General features: G+C 34.8%; 1 long non-coding RNA gene across 1 annotated transcript; it reads left to right on the forward strand.

Annotated features, from left to right (window-relative positions):
* Positions 1-3,265: 3,265 nt before the first annotated feature.
* LOC133777695 (uncharacterized) lies at positions 3,266-9,221 on the forward strand. Its single transcript, XR_009868775.1, has 3 exons — positions 3,266-3,495; positions 3,585-3,644; positions 3,837-9,221. It is a non-coding gene; the product is annotated as an uncharacterized LOC133777695 (long non-coding RNA).
* Positions 9,222-15,897: the final 6,676 nt, after the last annotated feature.

Genomic DNA, 15,897 nt, shown 5'->3' on the forward strand with positions numbered 1-15,897 from the left:
TATAAATTTTTGGACAACAATTCTAATTGTGTCAAACCTTCTTTCCATCTCCATTGTATCTCACATAAAGCCATCACTTTTATGATTTTATGTAACTAGGGTTTCTCTCTTCAAAAATTTAACTATGTGAATCAATTTAGTGTTTTACACCTAGCTTATGTAAGACCACTTGAGCTTTGTATTTTAACCAATCCTAACAGAAAATACACCATTTGATTCAAGCATAAAGCTTGAAAAGAACAATGGTAGATCAGTGCTCAACTTGAGTATGCAAGTGCATTAAGGAGTCTCATGTACCCCACTCATTGTACAAGAGTAGATTTTGCATATGTAGTTAGTAAAATAAGTAGGTTTACTAGCAATTCATGTATCAAACATTGGAAGGCAATTGAGAGAGTTCTTGGGTATCTTAAGAGCACCAAGAGCTAAGCCTCCAATATTCAAAGTTTCCTAAGATACTTGCGGGATACTCTGATGCAAGTTGGATATCAAGAGTGGGAGACAATCTCTCCACAACCAATAGGCTATTTATGCTGGAAGGAGGAGCATTTTTTTGGGGTCCAAAGAAACAAACATGTATTTCACATTCAACCATGGAGGCCAAGTTTATAGCTCTAGTGGCAACCGATAAAGAGGCAAAGTGGCTTAGGGATCTCATGTTTGATATCACAACTATCGTGGATGAGGTATCGATGATCTCGATACATTGTGATAGTCAAGCCTTTAATGGTATATATAATGTGAAGTATAATGGCATATATAATGGGAAGTCTAAACATACAAGTCTAAGACACGAGTATGTGTGACAATTTATTCAAGATGGAATCATATCGATCTCATATGTGATAACTTAGTGGATCCATTTACAAAACCTCTTGCGAATAGGTTAGTAAGTTCTACATCTAGAAGGATGGGATTGAAACTCCTAGAATAAAGAGATTAACCAATGATGGCAACCCAAATCCAAACTTGTGATCATCAAGGGCAAGAGGTCAATGGGTAAGAACTAGTCATTGATAAGTGAATAGTTTCAACACTACCATAATTGTGAGTCCCATCCAAGGATTGTTAGTGTTGGTTGCTACCAAGTGAAGGCTAAGCCTAGGGCTTTTAATGAAGTTTGGTTGTGTGCAACAAGTATCTTTTAAGGTAGCAAATATGTCGTAAGAACTTCACCTATGTGAACTTAGAGGTGGTGTTGCCTCTCATGGGAGTTGGAGTTTCTCCCTAGAATGTTTATGAAATGGATGAGCACATGACCATGAAAAGTGCTAAGCGAGAAAAATAGAAAAATGAATGCTCAAGTGGAGGCGTGTGAGTTATTACCAGCATTATCACTAATGAGTACTTGGCTCAATCTTTAACACAGTAATGACTTCGATAAGCCTTTATAATGCTTTCACTAAGGTAAAGCTATAATTAAAAGATACTTTACCTTTTGCACTAATACTGTCTGAGCTAAGAAAAGATGATTATATTTATCCAAGTGGGGGAATGTTGAGATTGGTTAACTTGTTTACACAATGCGATGCAAAACACTTAACGATTTCATTTAAGTTGAAGTGAAAAGATGAGATTTTTTTATAGGCATCTATAATTGACTTTTATGGGTCTAAAGTAATACAATGAGGTATCTAAGTATTTTCAAAAAAATTGGGAGCATTTAGAGGTGTTTAGGACACATTTTGAGAATGTAAGTTAGGTCTAGAGGCGACGCATCCCATGGCTGAAAACTTTGAGAAACCGCAACATGCATATCGCCTGTCAGTCGCCTAGTGCCAGGTGATACGTCGCCTAGAATGTCCGTACAAGTCTATATGGTTACGTGATTTTGGCTCCAAATGATGTGTTAAAATCTATAAACCTATTGTTTAGACTTAATGACGATGCCTACAATATTAAAAAAAAGGTTATTAGAGTTGTAAAGTCTTGATCACATTTTTCAACTCTCTCTCGCTCTCTAACTCTCAAAGATCATAAGTTTTCTCCAAGAAACTCACCAAGAATTGATTGAATTTTTTGAGTTTCAAAGGCCTTTAAAATCCCAAATCTCAATCTAATTTGGTGAAGCTTCAAGAAACTAATGGGAAGGCTTGGAATAGAGATTTGGACAGTGATACTCCCCGTGTATAAGCCTTTAGATGTTCCTTAAGTTTGAAGATTCAATTGCTCAATTCAAAGGTTGCATTTCTCTAAACCATAGCTTTTAATTGTGTTTATATTGTTAGTATTTATGATTAAATGTTTTTAAATTCATGTTATAATCATTTAATCACTTAATCTTTGATTAGAAAGATTTTCATTTATACTTTAAATATGGTTATTTAACTATCAATATTTGCATTCATACTTTAAATATGGTTCTTGATTATCATTTATGGTTTGTTATATTGAATTATTCCCATTATTAATTTTTGATTTCGAAAGTGTAAAGCCAAAAGTTCCCAACAAATACATGTAGTAACCGGCTAGATTATTAGACTTCATCTAATCATTATATTTCTCATGTTCATCATAGCCATCTGATAAAGATGGAAACTATTGTAATATCCGAACGCGTATTTTATTTTATTTTAATTGTTGTTGTTATTTATTTTAATGATTGATTTAATGTTTTGAATTAATTGTATGTGATAAAATGTGTGCACATGAGTGTGTGACTAGCCTACTTAGGCTTGTAGTGTGTGAAAAGGATTAAGAGGTGATTACATTAATTTTTGGATAATTAATGAAAAGAAAGAATGACAATCTTGGTGATTCAATTTCAACTGACGAATTAATGTGATTATGATTTTATTAGGAATTTGTTAGTTGGCTTAGAACTTGATTTGGTAACTCAATGTGTCTTTATTAAGCTAATTTTTGAAAATTAATTAAGGGATTATTACCCATTTATGTGTGATTGATATCAAGGCAATAAATGATGATCAAATGGTGATTTTCCTTTCTATTGACAGTGATTTCAAAATTAAGATGATAAAGGAAAGGATTTTGAGAATCATGGTGATTGAAAGTGGATTCATGAACTTGGTGCAACAAGTAGGCTAGGTTCGTAGTCTTTATGATAGTAATTAAGAATGGAATCAAGTGTGTTAATTGGTGATTAGACATTTAAGATCAATTAGCATTCATGGTTGATTTTTAGTTAGTGATTTTGAAATCATGGGGATTGGAAATCAATCAAGAACTTGGCTTTAAAAGAGGACTAGATTCATGAGACAAATTAGAGAAAATCGTGGGAGTGATCCATGCTAGGAAATCAAGCTTTTATGATGATTTGGTAATTATGATCAATTATTATTTAATTTAGAATTGGTGCCTAAGGCATTTGGAGCCTATATAATGAGAAGAATCACTTCTCTTTTTCTCCTTCACATGAACTAGACAAAAAGAGGAAAATAGCAGGCATGAGAAATAAAGAGAAGAGAGAGAGAGAGTGGAGGCCGAGAGGCGGAGCTCAAGATCTAGGGCTCAGGTTTGGACACAAGGTTTAAGGTAAAATATTTATTTTATGGTTTATCTTCAAGTTCGTTCTCTTCTTGTTCTTTTGATGGTTATTGGAGAGGCATGGTTCTTATGGCTAGGATTCGAAATCTCTAAGGTGGTGGTGCTTCATAGTGGTTTGGCCTACACATCAACTTAAGGTATCTTTGTTATTTCCAAAGTTTGATTAGTGTTTGTGTTAGGATAAGTTTTATTTATGGGAATGATATATTATTGATTTATGAAATAAAGCTACGTGTTGCATGGCTCATGAAAATGGGTTTTTGGGCGTGTAACTTAGCTATTTAAGCATGATATTTTCTAAATAATGTTATTATTATTTTTATGGATAGGCTTTGATCGTTAAGCAGGATCACTTTCTTTTTCTAATACTCTACACACACGCCAAGGGAAGAAGGTTAAACATGTTTTCTTGATTACTAATGTTTATAGAATGCATGTTGTATGCCAAATTCTTTAGGACATGTACTTGGGAAGGTAAAAGGTGGACAAAGGTTGCCACAGTGTTGACCATAGTGGTCGTAGAGAGGACCCAGTGCTTCATCATAGTTATCTCTCCCATTAATGTGTGTAGTGCGTGCATAGGTTTCTGTATGGTGATTCTATGTTTTGTTATGATATTTTTATGAGAATGTTATGTGTTTGGTTTACTCTCCTTACTGGGTTGTTTAGCTCATCCCTCTTACCTTTCCCCCTGCAAGAAATTAGTGAATGTCTTGTATGTTGTGTGGTGAGTTGAGATCGATCCAGAATAGAAGTGTGTATCCTGTGGTGAGCTAGATGGACGAACAAAGGTTGAGAATGCCATAGAGTTATAAGCTATTTTTATCATGATTGTAATTTTGTAATGTAAGACCAGTGTATGTCATTTTCTTTAAAGTTCATGAACTACATGTTTGTTTTAAACTCAGATCCGACCTTGTGCATGTTTTGAATAAAAGATCCACTGGATATTTTTATCATATTATTGTAAATTTGTTAGCTTTATTTAAATATTGTTCATATTTAAAAGTTAGTCAATTTAGGGTGTTAGAACAATGGAGGTTCTTGGTTAATAACATCCCTTAGTCCTCTTATTTCAAAAACAATCAACATACCCAAAAGCGAAGCAATTGTTCTGTTTGTTTCAAACCTTATTGTGTGTAGGAATGTATCCATATGGTGATAATTTAAAGAAATTTTATTAACTAGAAGAAAATAATGTATACACTTTTAATTATAATCCAAATAAATATCATAATTTTTTAAAAGTGAATATGAAGCATGAATACAAAAATTAAAACATATAAACATAGCATTTACTATTCTACGATAAAACTACCCATCAATTAAAATCCTGCCTTAAGGTTGGTAAAATTAATTTCAGACAATCTATAAGACAATCTTATCCTTATTAATTTAAAACTTAAAACATCTCATATTTTCCATTTTAAAAATAAGGTACTGTTGGTTTGTTCAAGACATAATGACCCACTGCAAAAGCTTAATTATGTCTTTGTGAGTGTAACCCATTATTTTGGAGTCCACGACTTAACTTAAAAAATGTCATCTTAGGGTTGGTCAAATCTAAAATACATCACTTATCCATATCTATTTAAAGAAGTCAACCATGATATTGATATGGCTCAACACCTTCCTTAGGGGGATGGAAACAAAGCTGCCTCGAGGCCCATACTATATCTTACGGTGTTGTACTAATGATAGAGACCATAGGTCACATTGAGATGTCAACCTTTTTCCACTCTCTATTTTATAATTAAATGTGTTTATTAAACTAATCAATTATTTCCAAATTAATTACTAGTTTATTACAATTCTATGAATGTTACATAATTAATTAATCCAATTAAATAGACCTATGTTCAATTTAATCTTAAGAAAGAACCTAAGTCTATAATTAGGTGAAATTAAAAAATTAATAATACCATTACATTCATCAAACTATGATAAAAGTTGGTTATTTTAATAGATATAGCCTTTAGAGTGGCGTGTTTACCAAATTGGACTAACATAGCACTTTATATGCAATTAATTTCACTAAAATAATTCATATAAACAAATAGGACAATTCTAAATAATCATGTTTCTACATATGAGATGCATGATTAATAAAACTGTGTAGAGTTTCATGTATGACATGTATTTGACTAATGCATGATCATGTTGTCAATCACATCAATGAACATTTATTTAAATAAATACAATAGAAAAATAAAAAATGAACTGAAAGCTGTTAAGTATTTTTAAATTTACAACCCTTTGAAAAAAAAATAGAAATCAATAAAATTACAAATTGGGCTTCAAATAAACATTTTTCCAAAAAGACGACCTTCTACACTCGAGGCCCATCTTCATAATTTTTAGGTTTTAGGCCCAACCCTTTAATTTAATTAAATCAATTTTCTAATTAATTAATCAAATCCATTTAATTTCTCTAAAAACTTATATGAATTTACATAGTCAAGAAAAACAATTTTAAATGACTTTTTAAACTTGAAATAAAAAAACACAACCAATTTAAGGATATTTTAATTTTATAACAAAATCAAAATATAGTAATTAATTTAAAAATTAATTAATCAAAGAAATATTTAGGGTTAGGGTTTTCGTAGCATCCCAAAACTTCTAGTAGAATTAAGTGCTTTGATTAACATGTCGGTATGACACGTGAGGTAATTATGTGTTAAATAATTGATTTACGTGACTATTTGATTTAGTATGCATGATTATGTGTATTAAATGTGTTTAAAGATCCGCTTTTGTTAAAAAGGGGCATTTTCGTAATTTTGACTCGTTGAGGGTATAATTGTAATTTATATGTGTTATGTGCTTGGGACCACACTATTATGTGGATATTCATGATATTTTGCATGAGGTGGTCCATTCGAGCAATTTAGCAGAAAAGTCACAACGGAGATTAATACACATCTTTGAGTGAATCATGGGGTATTTTGGTAATTTTGTATATTTTGGGATTTAGTAGTAAATGATATATATTGGGAAAAATATTTGTATATGGAAGACTAGATGATTTAATTGGGGATTTTAGGTAAATTTGAGGTTTGGTGGGAAATAGAGGTTAATGACAATTTTTCCCTTATGGGACCTTAAGGAGAGAATTCAAAGAGGAGGTTAAAATGGTCATTTGACCAAAGGACTAAGTAAATGGGCCTCAGCCTTTGGGGAAGCCAAACTCACATTACTCTCTCCCTTTCTCTCTCATACTAAACTTAGGGTATAGGTCTAATTTTGCTGCTTGGGTCAGCTATTTTTGTAACTCTGGATATATCTTTATTTTATGTACTGTAGCCTCTCGGAATTTTACTTAGCTAGATAGTAGTAGTAGTAGCAGCTAGTAGTAGCTTGTAGTATGTTAGTTTTCGTGGATTTTGGTTCAAGCCAGGATTTAGTTGGAAACTCATAACAACACTTATGGATTTTATAAGTTTAGCCTATAGTTTAAGAATATTAAATATAACATAAGGTTTGATTAATATTGTTGGTCCTAAAATATTGTTTATTATAACTTAAGGTTTAGATAGAATTAATAAGAGCGTGACACTTGTCACAAGCATGTTTATTAAGGAATTATGTATTTTTGATGAATAATCTAATTAAAGGAAGATCTAGAAGCTCTAGTATCTTCTAGTAGTAGTTAGGATCACGTTTTTACTCAGTCAAAGTTGTTTAATCAATCAAAATATGCTGAAAGAGTGCAAATACGTGTTTGATATATCAACGTATGCCGATATATCGCAACTATATGGGTCGATATATTGCCTACGAGAGATACGGAAAACACGTCGACTTCGCACGAACGAAACCACGAAGACTCGGGGTATAGGTCCAGGTGATACATCGCCTAGGGTGGGCGATATATCAGCCCCTGGGAAACATTTTTGAATTACTTGAGGATTTAAGATTTAAAAACAGCCTTAACCACTTGGACTTGCTCTTGAACGATTTTGACCGAGTTTTGGGCATCTGTTGAACGAAAATTCAAATCTTTTTCATTTTATATTCATTTATTTATTCATTTTAAAAGGGGTTAGTTTCACTCCTTGAACTCTATAAATAGGACCTAGTACTCAGCCATTTCACTCATCTTTCAAGCATTGTTCAGAGCCTCCAAGCTTCTAAGGTTACTATAGAGAGAAACACCTGGATTTTGGGTTAAAAGCTTTTCCAATCTAAGCTTTTCTAAACACTTGGGAAGTAAGATAGAGTGTTATTTTGGTATCGAGGTGTAGATCAAAGTCATAGTTCATCCAAGGTATTCTTATCCTTAAGTTCAATTCTTCATGGTTCTTTAGTTTTCTTTTGTTTTCATTCAGATCCTAACTCTTTGTTATGATTCTTGGTTAGGTTTAAGTTCTTGAAACTTAAGGTTTTTGGTAAGTTTCTACTTTGATGGTTTAGTTCTCTTTTTCATCTCCTTTTCTTTAGAAACTCATGGTTTACTGTTGATTTTAGGAGTATTCCAAATCTCGTTCATGTCTCCATATCCCAATTTTTTGTAAGGAAAATAGGTTAGATTATATGTATTTATATGTTTATATTATGATATGTTTTATGCTACGATATGATATGTGATATGATATATATTTTGTAGTCACTAGCCACAAGAATTTTCATCATTTTCGTGGTTTAGAGTTATGATTTACCCTACTTCAATTAGTAGACAGAGGACCTAGATGGGTTATCATATACTATAGTTGTGATCTAACTTACCTCGATTAGTAGACTGAGGACATAGATGGTTTTATAACATACCACATTAATGAGTTAATGGCCATTAATATTGTAGTCCTATATGATATACGTTTTTATAGTCATATATTTAATAGTATATGCTTTATGATATAGTCTTATATTTTATGATTTATGACATTGTTGACGCGGTTCTTCGCCAACAGGTAATTAAGAAAATAAGAGGAAGGGATTAGTGCTTATGTTGAACCGAAATAGATGAATGATCTTTTAAGAAATGGGCTGATGACACAATTATGTTTTTAGGTGGTTCAAAGGTTAAAATCCTTCTACTCCACCAGTCAATATTATTGCTATATGCTTGGTATTCTTTTACAGGGTATTTCTTGCACAATAGAATCCAACCCTTTGCAACTCCCAGGGTCTCCATATTTATAGGAGAGGGCACCTGGGAGTTGGTAAGAAGGTCATCCCGTGACCTTTTGTACCTATCATGTCAACTCTGTGACATTCATGATTAATTCCTAAAACCTGACACATGAAGTGTGGTCTAATCAATAGGTAAGGGGGATAATGGGTCGCACGGCCCAACCCAGTCGTGGGTGTCTAAATGCGCACATTCATGCTACGTGTCCGAGAAGTCAGGGATATATCAGACATGTGATGTCTGATATATGCACGTTTACCTTGCGTGGTTGACTTTATAAAGGGTCACAGCCTCCAACTCCAGCTCGTACCATGAGCTGGATGCTTCCCTCGACCTGTGGCCTTCAAAGTCCAAGCTCAGTCTAATCTTGGCGAACCCTTAGGTTACCTCGAGCTGAGGAGGTAGGATCTTTCTATGGCAGCTCCGGTCTTGGGGATGTCCACGTGGTAGACATGATTAGGCCGTATCTCATGATTAGGCCGTATCTCAGCTTGCTAACAGCCCGTGGGAAAACCAAGGCATACAGACATATATGTTTTTAGTTGATTTGCCTTGCTGGGCATTAGGATCATTCCTTTCTTTTTAGATGGTGCAGGAAAATGAGCATGGAAGGCGGGAAGGATTCGTGGCAACTTGGCATGTGTGTTGAGGATGAATGAATTGAATGGCCTGCTGAAAGATCAAGGATGACATTGATTTTAAGTCTTTTGATTTATGTTTTATGTAATTCTGGACTTAGTATTTTTAAACAATTGATTAAATTTATGTTTTTATGTTTTATGTACTAAACATTGGGTACCCATACTTTACTTTGTATTTGGCACAATATTTTAGGTTTAAAATAAAGTTATGTTATTTCTTATATATGAATTCAAATTAGTAGTTATGTTTAGTAGTTTTTAATGGTCCGAATTCTAGCTTTTGGGATCCTTTGTATATATTTTAAACCTTTTAATGAAAAATTCAATTCCTTTGACCAAAATTTTTAGTACCTAAACCATAATTTAATCTTAATTACACTTTTGAGTCCAAATGACTCACTCAATGAGTTAAACACCATTTTAAACACACAATGTAACAGTCCTAGATTAGTAGGGCATTACAACTTGGTATCAGAGCTGCCAAGGGCTTATGGTTCCCAAAGACGGCTGAATATGTACGCTTGTTGGTAGAGACAAGCTCGACTCATGTTTCGTTAACTAATGAGTTGAATAGTTTCTAACTGCTTAATTGAAATATATGCCTTACTGCATGCTAGAGTAGGAAGCATGGAATATACTGATAGGGCATGGCCCTTAACTGCTATGCGAATATGAAAAGATATGCTTATTAGCATTACGGCTATATGTGAAAATTGTAGAAATGCTTATTAGCATTATCATTGCATGGGTATGCTTAATTGCTTGGTTTTGGACTATGGGATGATTTTTGGATAACATTAGCATTGCCTAATAAGTAGAGTCATTGATTGTAGACACACTTGGGGAGTTATGCCTCCAAGGAGATCATTGCAACTAGCCGGCGCTGATATCGAGGCTAAAGATGATAATTAGGGTCATAACCCTCCACAGGCCCCTCAGAATTGGAAACAAATGTTTGCTGATATGCAAGCAAGACTTCTGAGGTAGGAAGAAGATATTAGACAATTGAGATAGCAGGTTCCCCCATGGAACGCTACCCCGCCCGCGCCACAGTTTTGGGATAGCCAAAGGTTAAGAACATGCGAGAACCAATGTATAAATGCTTTAGGAAACAACACCCCCTGACTTTTGAGGGAAGCCCAGATCCACTCAGGGCTGAGCAGTGGATGAGTATGACTAGTTCCATCCTCGACTTTATGAGGGTGGTGGGCAATGACAGGGTGGCCCGTGCCACTTACATGTTACGGGATGATGCACAAATATGGTAAGAGGTAGTATCCCATAATGTAGCCATGATGGACTGGGAGGAATTCAAGGAACTGTTTAATGAGAAATACCACAACGATGCAGTTAGAACTACAAAAGGTGGATGAGTTTACTAGTCTAGTTCAGGGCAACATGATAGTGACTGAATATACTCTGAAGTTTGATAGGTTGGCCAAGTTTACCTCTGACTTGGTGCCAACAGATGTGGCTAGGAGAGAACATTTTTTTCGGGGGCTAAACACCATGATAGCCCATGATGTTAGGATTACCTCTGTACCTGGATTCACTATTTATGCTCAAGTAGTAGAGAAGACCCTTACTGCTGAGGGCGCAGAGGATAAGATATGGCATGAGAGTGCTGCTAGGTGCAATGCCCGAAGGGTGGTACCTCCATCTATTGGATCTAGTAGGGGTGGAGGCCCTAGTGACCAGAAGAGAAAGGCTGCATATATATTAGGTACCCCTAGTTCAGACAAGAGATTTCGAGGTACTCAGGGTGGCCATCAGGAAGAAAGTGATATCTGGAGAAACTATCCAGAGTGTGCCAGATGCAGGAGACACTATTTGCGATAATGCCATGGTAAGGCATGCTTTTTGTGTGGCGTGGTGGGACATCTTAAGAAAGACTGCCTGTAGTTGAAGAAAAAGGAACCGAATAAGGGCAACAATCTGGTTCCAGCTCGAGTGTTCATGCTAACGCAGTCAGAGGCCGAGACTAGTCCATCGGTAGTGACAGGTCGATTTCTAGCATTGTCTCTTCTTATACAGTGTTGATTGACTCTGGTGCTACGCATTCATTTGTATTCAGTAGGGTGATAGACACACTTTGTAGACCTTGTGATTTGTATGCTTTGGGGTTTGGGACATTATTGCCTACAGGGGAATCGGTAGTCTCTAGGAGATGGGTCAAATCACTACCAATAGAGATACATAGTAGGGAGCTGTCTATAAATTTGATTAAATTGGCGATGGAGGATTTTGATATTGTAATATCCGCTTTCTTAAGGAATTTATATTTTGGTTACTTGGACAAATCAAGGGTATGATGGTCATTATGTGAATTACATGATTTCATATATGTATATTTATATGAATTATATGTGATTAAGACATGTCTATATGTGAGAATGGGCATATTTGTAAATTGACCCACTAAGGGTATATTTATTTTACGACATGTATGATTATTGTAATTTATTGATTTTCAACAATAGTGGGTCTTTCAAGCATTAATAGTGGAATGTCACAAAGGGAAATATTCGACTTGGGTGAGGTATGAATTATTATTTGAGATAATTAGTAATAGTGGTATGATTACCAAATTATCATTGATTATAACTAAGTGGGTAAATAGATGAGAGATGAATTTTAGTCATTTGGTGAATGGATAGAAAATATGACCATTAGCTTTTCCCTTTTTATTTTCAGCGTATGTTCTTCTTCTCCTCTTTTTTTTCTCTCTAAGCTCTCTTTATCAAATTCTCGACTCTTCCATGTTGCTAAGGGAATTTCGAGATTCTTAAAGGATTAGATTGCTGCCAATCACATCACCATCATCTAGGATTCGAATCTCAGAGAAAGGTAAGGGAAATTATACTTTTGTTCTTCATATGTTCATGATGAGAATTTGGGGGTTTTGCTTGATTTTTGTAAATTGATGATCTTAGGTTATTCAGATGAGTGTACAAATGATAAGAACATGTTTAGGAATGTATTTGAGGTTTAGATTTACCATTGAATTTGTTGGATTTCGGAATTGGGGAAAAATGGGTCTTAGAACCCTATAATTTCAATTCTTGATTAGAACTTGAAATTCGATGTTTCTATGGTGATTAGTGTTGGGAAAACTTATACATGATCTTATTTATTTTCATGTAAATCATATATTAAACACATTACTATAAGACAACCTAGAACATGTTTCTATAATTGAATTTAAACAGAGATAATGATAAGAACACTTCCATTATATGCAACAGAATGTGTTAGTCCTTCCATCAGTTTCTCTAACCTTTGAATCCTTTCTGTCGCAGGGTATCACCAAGAAACTGAACCGATCTTCAAATTTCTTCACAGTCTTCCAAAGTATCCTTAGAATCACCAAGACTAGAGGACGAAATTCTCAACACATGAGATAGATACAAAGAGAAAAATAATAGAAGAGAATATTGAGGCTTAGAAAATGACTTATGCTGTAGAGAGAATATAAAACCTAGAGCATCAAGAACAGATCTTCTCATCTTCTCAAAATAAGAGATTCAAAATCTAATTTTAAATCTCACTTAGCATTCCTTTTATAGGCTCAATTAGGTCATTTATTTTAATTAAAAAAACAATAAAATAATAGATAATATCGGCCATTAGGTCAAAATTCTCATGGGCTTTAGGCCCGTGAAATTTCACATTTAATTATAAGCTCGTTGACTTAAAATCAAGGCCTGTATTATTTTCTATTAATTAATTAATTATTTAAATCCTTTATCAAATTAATTATTTATAATTTGAACCTTGATTTAAACTTATTTATTAATTTAGATACCAATTTTTCTTAATTAATAAATCTGCCCTAAATTCTCTTTTCTTCTCTAAATTGTATAACTCTGTGAAACTATCCAAAATTGACCTGGTCAACTTTGATAATTCTAATTGATAATTAAAGTAATCAATTGAGACTATCTTGATGATTTTATCCAAGGTACAGTGGGGATCATGGACCTATGAAATCAAGCTCTAATAAGTTATCATAAATTTACTAACTTATTAATTCCTCATGACTCCACTAAAGACTCAGAATTGCACTCTTGAATTCATAGAATGCTCTATAATAAATATAGATGCATTATTAATTATGCACTGTTACAATAATAATTATCACTCAATCCTCTATAGACGTTCTACAATGAGATGAGACTAAAATATTGGTTCACCCCTCATTGTATTTTATCCTTAAAACACTTAGTTCCTTGTAAATGATATTTCAGTAAACTAATATTAATTACTGAAATGAGATCTCTATCATTTAGCACTTTGAACCAAACTAAAAGGAAACCATCATTTTACTTCTTCATCAGAAGCTATAAATGTTCATATATATGATTAACACTCCCACTCAATTTACTACCGAGTTCCCAAGATGTAAGTATGGGCTAGTCCGTAGCATAAGGTGGTAACGAACAAATCAAATAACTCGAAAATACAATCAGTTATAATACTAACCACTCAGAATTGAGATTGAATTGACCTATGGTCAAATATATGATATGACTATAATAGATAATAACAGTATGTTTATTTATCCTGTCTACTGTCAATATCGGTCCAGTCTGATGTAACAAATACATCCGATCTTATCTACTTTGCTAATGTTCTAGAAAGAACATGACACTACAATGTGTAAGTAGATCATATCGTAGATTGGCAAGTCAGTGTAAATCCTGTGCACTGACTAATCTTAGGACTAACTTAGTTTTAACATATAATCCTATTTATATTCCACTGTGATTACGTCACTATAAATATGATTAGCTATATGCTCGGGATTTAATAGAAGTTTATATTAAAAAAATAATCATGAAAATAAAACATGTTAGAAAAGTGATTGACCAAGTCAAAAAATGATTTCTATTCTTTTATTAATAATAAAATGAGATTACAAATAAATGGCTTTTAATTAGGGCATAAAACCCCAACAATTAGATGATGCATATTAAGTTGTATAATTTTTTTAGAGTCAATATTGTACTTAGAATTGAATGGAAATAGGTTTGGGGTCGGATCGGACGAGTTGGGAAAACTATACCTACACTTTATTGATTGTGACTTAGGAATGCTTAAGGACACTTGAAAGAGATCACACTTTGGTCGTTGTCAATTAATTGCTAGAATTAAGGTAATAAGAGTGGACATTTGTATACAAAGGGCATGCTTGGTATTTGTTCTTGTTTATAAACTATGTTAATGTTGACGTCAACATTCTACACCCAGCAGAGACCGTGACTCATGTCCATAGCTCCTAGACAATCAAGTATGAATATGAGAAATTATCCGTTAAAGCATTTATCGATGAAGGCGCAAGGCCATAGAAGAAAAGGTTCTCGTGTAGCGAGGCCCGCGTGTCTAAACCATCAAAATAGCCAAGCGCACAAGATCCTTATGGGTGAGAACCTCGATAGAGAAGCCCAACTCGCCTTAGGCATAAGGCCTCAGCATAAGATTCTCGCCTAAAGAAGAGGACCTCGCATAATGAGGCCCTATATACCCAAATGTCCCGTACGTGAAGCCACAACCTATGAGTGCCTCGCACAAGGGCCTCGCTATGTGAGAGCCCCTCTATCCGAGGTCTCTCGCCCTAATGAGTGTTGCACTAAGATGGGCACCTGCACCATTACCCTGACAATGTACCTACGTACGTTCTTGTCCCTTGGAACCGCCATGTATCAGGGACCCTTAGAGCCCAACTATAAATGAACCTCCACCCCTCAGACTAAGGGGTTGGAAAATTCATTGTATATAGAGACAGTCAAGCAATATGTGATATTTTCCTCCATTGTTGTTATGCATCTTTCTTTCTTAAGATTTTCCTAAGTTCTATGTACGCAGTTTTCGTAACAAGCTTTGAGTTTTCCATCCTTATATCGTTGACGAGCTCTTGCCTTAATAATTAGCCCCCGTCTGTGGAAAGAACAAGTATCAAGTCATTGTTCTTCCATTAATTTAAGTAAGAAAATAGGCCAAGGTGTTCAAAATGTCTACAAGACCACCAAGAAGTGGTGGTTCACCTAGATGGAACCCAGCTAAGGGTGTCCATAAGGGATCCTCCCCCACCGACGAATGGAGATGCGACGGATCTGCCCAGAGAGAATGGCAAAGAGGAAGAAGTATCATCCCATGCCATTCATCCTACACTATACCCTATAGCACATGCCACCACTCCAAGGGTTGTACAACTCACCCTCCGCCACGACCATCGGTGGCCCCAAGTCCAAAACATCAGGACTCGGGTCCCTCCAAACAAAGACATGGTAAACACCCACTAGTACACTCAGTGAGTTTAGTTCCCAAACTTGTCGCTACAAAGATGAAATACGCAACCTGCATTTGAAAAACCAAAGGTTGCAGGCCACTGTGGAAAACATGCAAGAGGTACTCAATGACCTGTTACACGAAAACTCTGATGCTCCCCTCTCTAAGAATAAAGAGAGGGAACATGTATGAGGAGAAACCACCATACCTATGGACGGTGGAAAAACACAACTCCCCACTAGTCATTCCCCTCGCCTAGGATGCAAGGAAGATTCTACACCAACGGCACAACCTGGCACGAACCCCACCTATGGGAGGTACGAAACC

Source organism: Humulus lupulus, chromosome 5 (genome assembly GCF_963169125.1).
Source record: "Humulus lupulus chromosome 5, drHumLupu1.1, whole genome shotgun sequence".
Taxonomy (NCBI): Eukaryota; Viridiplantae; Streptophyta; class Magnoliopsida; order Rosales; family Cannabaceae; genus Humulus; species Humulus lupulus.